Below are 12,164 nucleotides of genomic sequence, written 5' to 3' on the forward strand. Positions count from 1 at the left end.
TCTCTCTCTCTCTCTCTCTCTCTCTCTCTCTGTCATTCTCTCTCTCCTGCTGCCATGCAAGACGTGCCTTGCCTCCCTGTCACCTTCCACCATGATTGTAAGTTTCCTGAGGCCTCCCCAGCTATGCAGAACTGTGAGTCAAACATCTTTTATTTATAAATTACCCAGTCTAAGGTCATTCTTTGCAGCAGTGTGAAAATGGACTAATACAAAACCACAGGCCCTCTTCATGGAAAAAGAAATTCTTTTAATTTCTGGAGTCCTTACATAAGAATCTGTTCTAAATCCTCTCAAACACATTCCGGGATGGAGCCAAGTGGCAAGGATGCTTTGGCCCATGACTATAGAGGTGATTTTCCTGAGTGGTACTTGGGGATAATTCCACGAGTTCCCATTTGTGGAAAATTGAGTATTTACTATAGGGATATTATTGAGGACATTGTTCTTTGTATCACACATGCCCTCCAGCTAAAAATCCACAGGAGGAATTTCTCTCTCAGTTCCACTCCTGTGCTTCTCTTAAGGAGTTGTTTTTGTTTGGTTTATCTGTTTACTTTTATTTCTACATATTGTGAATAGTATAACTTGGTGGCTCCTCACTCTGGTCATACTTTAGAATCACTAGTAAGCTTTTATAACATACAGATGCCAGCCTAGACCAATTAAATCACTGTCTCTTGGGGTAGGGCCTGGAAGTATTTTTCAGAAGCTCCCCAGTGTCCCTAACATACAGTCAGGGTTGAGAACCACTGATGCCTGAGGAGTCCTGCTCCTTGGCATTGGCCACTAGAAAACTGAAAGCCAGATATGCTGGCTGCTAGCAACAAATTCACTGGGCCTTGTGGCTTCCACTGGTATCATCTCTCCCAAGACACCATCCTAGCCTTCAGGTCTCATTTTCCATTTGTCAACACATTTTAGATGTGACTTTATCTTGTGGCAACATGTTCTATGTTAGTTGGAGACTGTGGCCAGCCTACCTGAGCTTGCTTAAACTAAACATAATGGGAGGAGTCTAAACTAAACATCATGGGGGTTATTTCATGGACACAGGAGAGGAAGTATAGCTGGATCAGAGAAAGAACAAATACCAGGATTGAGAGAAATATAAGAAATCAAAGCATTCCCTCTCCTAGTCTCTTACCTTTCTCTTCCCCAAAGATTCCCTCTACTTTCTCCTATGCATCTGTTTCATTCTGTCTTCCTCCATAAACCAATTTTCTTTTCTTCTCTGTGAAAACAGGTAATTTGACAAGGTCTCAGTCAAGCCAATTAGTGGAAAGAGACTGCTGTTTTTAGGTACTAATTTCAAATTCTCAGGAGAAAGACTGCAATTGGCCCATCTTAGGTCAGCCATCTCCACCAGTTCTGTTCCCGTATGGAGGGAGGGTTAATAAGGTGTAAACACAATTTCCAGGCCCCCCACTATAATTGAGAGAGGCAGTTCTTAGAGGAGGGAGATCACAGCCTAGCAGGTACCCCTAAATATGACTCAAATAGCAGTTGTAAACCACTTTGAGACTTTCTGCAATAAGAAAGAGTATAAGCAAATAAACTGTGATGCTCAACGTGAATTACATCTGCGTCCATCTGAGAATTTGGCCTTAGGATCATTATAACATTAGGGAGACAATAAGAAACTTTGTACAGAGTGCAAATGGGACCAATATGTGCTGAGGGGCCAGGTAACATGGACATTTTGCATTTCTAATGCTCCTCAAACTCACTGGTACCTGTAAAAGTCCTGTCTGAAGCCATTTCTGAATCTCACTTAGATAACACACCTGTATGTCAAACCCATGTCAGAGGTGATTCTGGAAAACCTTAGTTATGGCCCTTTCATGGCTCTTGGCCTCACTTGCCAGAACTGCTTTAGAAAAATATTCAAAATGGAGAGCAATAATTTCATGTTAACAGACATTTTGGTTCACCAGGGTTCAGCTCACAAATCTCATGATGCTCAACACTGCTACACAAATTTAAACAAATTTCAAAGTCACTGCAGCAGAATCAGGATTGGACAGGCCTTCATTTGTCAGACTAATATCAAGCAACTTAAAAATGAAGCTGTTAGCATTAGCTGTAGCAGATAATCATTAGAAAATAACTTATGTTTTACAGCAAAAATAAAAATAGTTTTCACTTTTAATATTTGCTAAGTGCCAGGACCTTTGCTAAAAAATTACTTTTCTTAATCCTCATCATAACACCATAGAATATAGGGTAAGTTTTTATTAACTTTCTGTTGAAGCATAACTTACTTTTCTAGTGCACATAGATATTGGCCCCAATGAATATTCACAAACTAAATGCATATGTAACCAGCACTGAGATCAAGAAATAGAATACAAGCACTCTGAGGTCCCTATTTGGGTTCCCTTCCAGTTACCATGCCTATGCAAGGGTGACCATTGTCCTAATATCTAGAAGCATGGATTTGTTTTGACCATTTCTGTTCTCTATACAAACGGAATAACAAATAGGTTCTGTATTGGGTCTGGCCTTTTTCACTCAACATTATGTTGTCTGAGATTCATTCACATTGTCACATGAATATAGACCATTTTTGCTTATTTCTGTATAGTATTCCATTATGTGAATAAGACAAAATTTATTCAGTCTACTGTTTTTGGACATATGGGTAATATCCCATTTTATTTTTACTATTACAAATAGTTCTATGATCATCCTAGCACATATTGTTTTGGTGATTACTTCAGTGCATTTCTATTGGGTATATAGCTAGAAATGAAATAGCTAGAGAATAAGACATGCATATGTTCAGCTTTATTAAATACTGACACTTTACCAAAAGAAGTGTACAAATTTATATTTCCACCATTAGTATAGGAGCGTTCACTTTGCCCCACAATCTCACCAGCCTTTGAAACCTCCTTTTTCCTTTGTAGCCTTCCAGTGAGTGTGCAGTGGTACATCGTGACGTTCATTTGCATTCCCTTGATGATTAATGAAGTCAGGTACCTTCTCACATGGTTGGCTTTATTTTATTTGTTTATTTATTTTTCCACATGGATGTTTTCTTTGAGAAATGTCTACTCAAGCCTTCTGCCCATTTTTCTATTAGGTTGTCTTTTTCTAACTGATTTGTAAGAGTTCTTCATATATTCTGGATACAAGACCTTTGTGGGATATATGTGTTGAAAATATCTTTTCATTTTTGCATTATATTTTTACCCTCTTATTGATATCTTTTGAAAAACCAAAGTATATTTTGTCCTTGTATTTTTCTTTTTCAGGTTAGCAACTTTTGTGTCCTTTTAAATAGGTGAGCTTTGTTTACTCAAGGATCATGAAAATGTTATCCTAGGTATTCTTCTACAGTTTTATTATCTTTTACATTTAGAGCTGCTATCCTTTACTTCTCCTATTTCATACCAAATACAAAATCAAAACAGATGGATAGCAGCTCTAAATGTGAAAGATAATAAAATTGTAGAAGAATACCTAGGATAACATTTTCATGATCCTTGAGTAAACAAAGCTCACCTATTTAAAAGGACACAAAAATTGCTAACCTGAAAAAGAAAAATACGAGGACAAAATATACTTTGGTTTTTCAAAAGATATCAATAAGAGGGTAAAAATATAATTCAACACATATATCCCACAAAGGTCTTGTATCCAGAATATATGAAGAACTCTTACAAATCAGTTAGAAAAAGACAACCTAATAGAAAAATGGGCAGAAGGCTTGAGTAGACATTTCTCAAAGAAAACATCCATGTGGAAAAATAAGTAAACAAATAAAATAAAGCCAACCATGTGAGAAGGCACCTGACTTCATTAATCATCAAGGGAATGCAAATGAACGTCACGATGTACCACTGCACACTCACTGGAAGGCTACAAAGGAAAAAGATATATTTTTCATATAATCAGTGGAACAACATGTAATAAATCAACTATGCCCTCTTTCCATGCAGTGCCTTAATCACAAATCAAGTAATATGAGTCTATTTCTGAACTTTATTTTGTACCATTGGTAAGTTTTTCTAACAGTTCTATACTGTCTAAATCAGTTCTATACTGTCTAAATCACTACAAATGTATAATGGGTCTTGTTAATCAGTTTATCAATTTTTGCAAAAGAAAAAAAAAAACTACCAGAATTTTACTGGGATTATATCGAATCAATATATTAATTTGGGAAGGAATGACATCTTACAATGTTGAGTTTCCAATTCGTGAACATAATACATCTTTTTATTTATTGAAGTCATCTTTAATTTCTCTCAATAATATTTTGAAGTTGTACATCTTTTATTATATTTAATCTTAGGAATTTGATGTTTATTGATGTTATTATAAATATAACATTTTATTTTAATGTTTACTTGTTAGTTGCTGATTGAAATACCATTGATTTTTGTATATTGACCTGTATCCAACAACTTTACTAATTACATTTATTAATTCTAATAGTTTGTGTATTAATTGTCTAAGCCTCCTGCAATAAATTAGCCACCAATTTAGTTGCTTAAAGCCATGGAAATTTATTCTTTCATAGCTCTAGAGGCCAGAATTCCAAAATCTTGGCTACAATCAAGGTGTCAGCAGGGCCATACTCCTTCCAGATGCCCTAGAGGAGAATCTGTTTCTTGCCTCTTCCAGTTTCTGGTGGCTCTGGCATTCCTTGTGGCCACATCATTCCAATCTCTGCCTCTATCTGCACATGGCCTTCTCTTCTGTCTGTGTGTATGACCAACTTCAGCCTCCCTCATATAAGGACACATGCAACAGCCTTTATGCCCCAACCAAATAGTCCAAGATCATCTCCCCACCACAAGATCTCTAACTTAATTACATCTGCTATAGGGTAAATGCACCTAAAAGCAATGATTTAAACATACTCTTAGAATGACCCTGTATGGCAGGTGCACCTGAATGTTTGTGCCGAGCTAGGGAATCTAGTAGTGGCCAGCTTGAAGATTCATTCCTTTTCTATCACAAACATCAGAGCCCCCGGCCAGTCCTGTGGGACATGGGCTGGTCTGTACAGGGGACTGAGGCCTTGAGTTTTGGGTTAAATGAAGGTTGCCAGGTGGAGGTCATTAGATGGAGGCTGTTAAGTGAAAATGCTGTATAAAGAGCATGATGGAGCAACATTTAATAAACAAACTATGCCTTCTTTCCTATGCACTACCTTAATCACAAATCAGGTAATTAGATATATGAGTCTATTTCTGGACTTTGTTTTGTAACATTGGTAATTTTTTCTAACTTCATTACACTTAGAAAGGAAGTTGTGGTTCTCCTGCCCAGGTCACCGCCACTAGGCCACGTGGTTATGCTGTCCTGCCCACTGCCACTGGACCATTCCTGTAGGTAAGGCAGGTCTCCTGCCCAGCCCACCACCACTGGACTCTCTCCCCTGTGTGTGAGCCCCTAATAAAACCCCGCGTCTCGTTTGCTGGCTCTGGGTCTCTTCTTTGGCCTCGTGAACCTGGTGCTTTCCCTACTGAGGCGAATTGGGGGTTCGGCACATTTGCCAAGATGCTTTTTTCAAATAAGGTAACATCTATAAGTTCCAGAAATTAGGACCTGATATCCTGAGTGGGAGGTGGGGTGGGAGGTGCATTTTTCAGCCTACCATAGTTTGTAGATTATTTTAGATTTTATAAGCACACAATCAGGGCATCTGTAAATAACAGTTTCCTTTCTCCAACATAGTTTAGCCCCTTTTTATATACCGTATAAGCAAACTATGATTTGGGCAAGTTATGGTAATTTACACAGGATACTAGTATCAGGGCTAGGATTTGAGCTCAGGTCTGGCAGACTCCAAAGTCTGAGTTCTTAACCGCTACATTGCACTGCCTAATATGAGTCTAAGTTCTATTATTGGCAAAAAGAAATATTAGCAGCAGTTCTATGCAAAAGGCATTCTAAGCAGTTGATTTTTTCCGAGAACTACCTATCTTCTTAGATGCAAGATATAACATTCAGGAGTGCTTAAAATCTTTGGGATCAACATTCATACTACAAAGTTTAAAATAAGACTTTGGAATAATAATTTTTTTAAAAGACCTAGGTTTAAGTCCCAGACTCGCCACAAACTGCTAGCATGGGCTTGAACAAGTTACATAATTCATCTGGGCCTGTTTCTACAGCTTTAAAACTGAGATAATAACCATGGTACAGGGTTATTGGAATACTTAAGAAAATGCATGTGCATTCACATACTGAATGCTCAATAAATAATTTTTAGCTGCTATTATTGTGGTGTTATTGTATTTATTCATTTATCAAAAACACATTTAGTAGCAAAATGCAAAAACCAAAAAAAAACAAACAAGACCATCTTTGCCTGCAACAAACACCACAACAAATAATTGCTACCTGGGCTAATGAGTAGAATGATGGAGACAGGCAGAAACATAGTGGAAGTGAGGAACAGAGAGCAAGCGACTCACTGTGGGTAGGAATGGGGGTCAGGAAGAGCTTCCCGGAGAAGGCAACGCCTAAGCTAAAACTTGAAGGAGAAAGCAGAGAAGACAGGAAGAGCATTCCAGGCAAAAGGACCAGCATGTGGCATACGGAGGCCTGAAATTATTCTTCCAGCAGAGGAACAAAACTGCCTTACCTGCCTTAGAAGAAGCAGAGTTCAGGAACTGGAGGCCAGAAACACTGAAGTTCACTCTATTCAGCTGGGAGAGGAAGATCAGAAAGAGTCACCTGGAGTAGGTATCTGGCTTTAGAGCTCGCAGCTTCAGAGCTAGACTGCTCATCAATTAGGAGGTGCCAGTGATGCCTCCTGCGGAGTGCCTGGCACTAGCTTGTACTGTAGGAACCATTTGGTTCTTCAGCATGAACCTCTGTGTTCCTGGGGCTGCAAGAGTAAGCCAGCCTCAGTCACCACAGGTGATCCCCGTGAGGAGCGAGCTGATTGCTGCCTGACCGGAAGTATGCGGGGTGGTGGGGGGCAGGCACGTCAAGTCCGGAGGGGGTGAGGAAGAGCCAGACCTCCCACAAAGCCTCTTGAGCAGTTCTTCAAATAGATGCGGGGGCACAGTGCCCACTAGGTTCTATGTGGGAGAGAAATGAGGTGTCAGGGTACATCAGGGATGTGGTGTCCAATACTAGGCGCCACAGTCCGATGGTGAGTAGACTCAGCACCATTTTACCTGAGGAATAAGAGCTTAGGAGCAACACGGAGGATACCCACAGAGGCGCCAGGAGGAGCAACCTCTTGAATCTCATGGAAGACAGATTAGGCTTTCCTGTTCTGCACCAGAAGGGAGAGCTAACTCTTCAGATGGAAACTACGGAAGGGCAGTTGCACCGAAGGGGCAGCCAAGGAAGAGCCCAAAAGGGGATCGGTGCGGTTTTCAGCTAAATCCGCTCCTGCAAAAGTGGAAACGAAGCCAAAAAGGCAGCAGGAAAGGACACATCTTCAGACAAAAAAAGTGCAAACAAAAGAGAAAAGGGGAGCAAAAAGAAAACAGGCCAAGTGGCTAACCAAGAAACTAAAGAACATCTACCTGCAGAAAATGGAGAAACTAAAATCGGAGAGAGCTCAGCCTCTGATGATGCCCGAAAGAAAGAAGCCCGGTCTGATTAATAGCATATACCCTGTCTTAGCGGCCCCTGTCTCCCTTCTTGTACAATCCAGAAGAGTATTTTTATCAACTATTTCGTAAAGGCAAGTTTTTTAGTAACTCTAGAAACGTTTTTAAGGAGGGAATCCCACCTCATCCCATTTTTTAAGCATATGCTTTTTAAGAGGTAAAGTCATTCGCTGGTTGTTTATTTTTTGGTACAACCAGAAGATAGTGTGGGATATTGAATTATGAGAGGCTTTGACTGTCTTGGGTGTTAGATGGGGGGTTAGTTTTTATATACTATAATATAATGCATACTGAATGGCAACATAGAGTCACAGTCCTGCATTTAACGTCTTGGACAATTTAAATTACTTCTAGTGCCATGTTGTTTTTCAGTAGAATTGTTTCCTGAAGAAAGCTAGCCCTTGAACATGGCTCTCCGTGTCAGAATTGTGTGCACTCTGTACCATCTTTGGTCACAGTCCTGTTTCCCTAATAACTTTGTTCGTGTGCTGTGGAAGACTGAAAATTTGAGTATGTGGTATATATGCTATACAATTTTGAATTGGTGGGACTATGTAACAGTTGATTAATATGTGAAGATAGTGGTATTTGATAGCCTCTTAAGGAAAAATTGCCTCCAAATTTTCAGCTGGAAAATCACTGGAACAACTTTAAAAAGGAATTACAATAATGACTTTTTAGATTGCTGGTATGTATGTTAAGAATTGTGTACAAATTGAAATGTCTGTTCACTGATCCTTAATGCAAACAATAAAATCTCAATTATGAAAGAAAAAAACAAATATTTATGGAGTACCTAATATGTGCTAGACACTATTCTAGGCACTTTACAGCAATAGGAATTATCCAATCATTGAATGAGATACCTTGAAAGGTAGTGCGCTCTGTCACAAGACAGATTCAAGCAGAGGCCGATCGATTTCTTAGTGGAATGTTGAAGGAGGAATTGAAGTCTGGAGTAAGAAATCGACCCAGCTGGCTTTCAGTTTCTCTTCAGCCCTGTGATTATATGACATCTGCTTTCTAAGGATTGGAGATACCCGCATACATTTCCTTTAGCATTCTGTGTTTAATATCTTGGGGAGGCAAAGGAGAAAGGTAGACACCATCCTCCTCACTCTGTGGTAAAAGGTAAATGTAGGAAAGTGGAATGACTTTATTGAGGTAACACAGATGATAGGGTCTGCCCCTGTCTCCAACATTTGTTCCTTGTTCCCCTCTTTGTCATGGCCCTGAAACGCACTGGCCTGCTGGGTGATGGTCCTGAAAGGGTCAGAGCTTCAAGGATTACTAAGTAGGGTAGTGTTAGTCCCAAGCCATTCTGTGGATCTAGGGTTACAGTCAGGGCAGCCTCAGGGGCAGGGGCTTCTCCCTCAGGAGGTTTAATGCTCTATGGTCACTTCTTGAAATTCTTAAGACTTGTATCTTTGAATTTGTGTTTTGTGAGGTCTGATGGGATAATGGGGCACTCACAGGGGCTTAGGACCTCAGTTTACTTGTGGTACCTTTCCAGGATGGTTCTCAGCGGGGGCTGTGGGGTCTCTCTCTCCCCCAGGCCCCACCGCACAATTGTGTCTGCTCTCCACCTCAGACAGGACACAAGGAGAGTCAGGGGCCCAGTGCACACCCAAGTCTTGGCAGTGAGGTTCGGCAGCACCCCTACACACCTGCTGGATGGCTAGCTAGAGGCCCCATCTCCAGGGGATCGAGTCTCACCTACTCAATCCAGGTACCAAGCACATCCCAGCACATAGGTTCAAAAATCCAGGGAAGCCAACTGCCATGGGTTGAAGGGGTGAGAGACCGTGGAAAGGAAAGATGTCTGGCTTAATTTCTTCAGACCCATAGCCCCAGTTGCCTCTGTGCCTCGGTCAGGGTTCCTCGGCTCAAGCAGGAAGAGTGCGGATGCCTCTTCCATCAAGGGACAGAGGTCCGGGGCACTTATGAAGCTCCACACTCCCCTGCGAGTGTCCTCACACCCGGAGCCCTCCCTCAGCCAGCTACAGCCAGCAACATACCTTGTTGCGGAGAGAGGGTCATCTCTCTTTTCCTCCCTTCCAGTGCCGGGCTTCGGTTTGTCTCTTCTGGACAGTTCAAGGCACCTTTTAGGGAGGGGCTGCAAAATGCAAATTGTATAAGTTCAGTGATTCCACATACACATTAAGTGCTTTTGTATTTACATTTATATTTGCCTTGCACAATGTAAAGATAAACTGTAAAATTCATGCTAATAATTGAAAACTTTCATTTTTCTTAGAATGACGTTAAATAACAAATGAAAAACACTATGACATGCTGGGAGAGAGACTGCAGAAGAAAGAAAAAAGCTTTATCTATAACAGCACTTTTTTTCTTGCTTTTTAACCTTGAGGCTCCACATTTTCATTTTGCACTGAGCCTCACAAATTATGTAGCTAGCTTTGGTTACAACTTGCTCCTTGCCTAAGCCAACCCATGCGCAAGCTAGGCAGCTGATCCTGGACCCAATGGCTAGAGCCCAGTCTCACAATAATGTTACTGTCTGTAAGTGCCCCGTGGTGACTCACAGCTCAAGACTGTATATTTCTCACTTGTCTGAATGCAAAGTAAAAGTGGCTATTTTTATAGAACAAAAACCCACGGAAAATATGGAATTCGGCCCATCTATATGCACTGCTGCACCTGAGACACTCAGCACACATAATAAATCTGTCTTTGGAAACTTGCTCCTTTACAGTTTTGACATAGATAAATGACAAGTATTAAATCTTAAGGGAAAAGAACCAGCTGCTGTAGTTGTTGAATTACTGAGACTGAAGCCTCTAGGCCTACTGATTTGAAATATCAGGCAGAAGCCTCCCGGAAAAGGGTATAGGTGAGCTGGGAGAATGTCTCTGGTATTACCAACCCCGAGAAACTCAGGGCCACATCTAATATCTGAATCTGAACTTTGGAAGCCATTACCATAACCTTGGTCTTCGATCAGTAAGAGGACCTTTTTAGGGGAACGCATACCATGCTAAACCAATGGTTCAGAACTTGGATTGTCTAATGAAGTTTTTCTTTAGACAGAACAGATACCTGCTGAAAGAGCAAAGACTAGTAACAGACATATTTGTTCACTGTTTAGCATGATAGCATTGGTAGGAGTCAAGGGTGACAATAGCGATAATTCTAGAGTGCCAGAATCAAACATAGCTAGGAGATGATGTGTCCTTTCACCATGGTGTTCCTCTGCCCCAGAGTGCAGCTCTTTGAGGGGGGGCTTGGAACCTTTGTTTTTACATCCCCTGGTGCCCCCGCCCCAGTGCCCCCCACCCCCCACCACACATTATCTGGCATGGAGTGATGGCTCAGGGCACTTTTCAAAAATTAAACTCGGCCAAGTGCAGTGGCTCACGCCTGTAATTCCAGCCCTTTGGGAGGCCAAGGCGGGCGGATCATGAGGTCAAGAGTTCTAGACCAGCCTGGCCAATATGGTGAAACCCCAGCTCTACTAAAAATACAAAAAATTAGCCGGGTGCAGTGATGCATGCCTGTAGTCCTAGTTACTCAGGAGGCTGAGGTGGGAGAATCACTTGAATCCCGGAGGCAGAGGTTGCAGTGAGCCGAGATTGTGCCACTGCACTTCAGCCTGGGTGACAGAGTGAGACTCCATCTCAAATAAATAAATAAATAAATAAATCCAACTCCTTCCTTGTTTAGCAAGAAAACCGTGGCCCAGAGAATTTTGATGCTATCCTCAAAATCACACAGCTAACAAATAGTAATGCCGGGACCAGAACTGAGACCTCCTTACCCCAATGGGAGCTGATGTAGTCTATCACACTTGGAGAGAAAATTGGTGTCATTTTCTTTGAAGATTATATATAATCCATGTGGATAAAAAAGAATCTCATAGAATCTCAACAATGAGCTGCTGCCAAAATGTTGGCAGAATGAAAATGAGGAAGAGAATGGGGTCCAGGGCTGGGCCTAGCCAAGCAGGGGAAGGCTGAGAGTTGCTCAGACAAGGAAGCTGGCCTCTCAGCTCAGGGGGACCTGCTATGGTCCCAACCAACACCCGAGGATGAGAGCTCTCTGCAGGAAGAGGACACCTACTTACAACATTGCTTAAGTGCTTCTTCTGAGGTGAGCACTCTTCTCCGAGATATATGTGGATTAATTCATTTCATCCTTATAACAAGCCTGTTAGAAGGGCACTATTATTAATTCCACTTGACTGAAACTGAGGAAAATCTGCCAGTGAGAGAGAGTCAGGCTTCGAGCCCGAGAGTCTGAACTCTCTCTTAGCCCTTGTTGCTCAGCTGCCTGTCTGGCCTGGGGAAGGGGAGTGCTCACCAGAAACAGGGGAGAGGCCTTCAGAAGAAGGAACGTCTGACTCCTCAGTGGCAGCAGGAGTACAGCGCCTGCTGTTGGAAAGGCCACTCCTGGGAGAGCCTCCCACCCACCCCCGCCCCCTCCTCCTGCTCTGTTCCTGGACTACTCCTTTCCCTGGAGCCGCTGCCCAAACTCATCAGACTCGGGGGAGCTGGATGCAGATCCTTGCATACACCTCATTCCCTTGTCCCTCCAATGAAAAAGAGGCAGCATGGT

The sequence above is a fragment of the Mandrillus leucophaeus genome, unplaced genomic scaffold (genome assembly GCF_000951045.1).
Source record: "Mandrillus leucophaeus isolate KB7577 unplaced genomic scaffold, Mleu.le_1.0 Scaffold920, whole genome shotgun sequence".
Taxonomy (NCBI): domain Eukaryota; kingdom Metazoa; phylum Chordata; class Mammalia; order Primates; family Cercopithecidae; genus Mandrillus; species Mandrillus leucophaeus.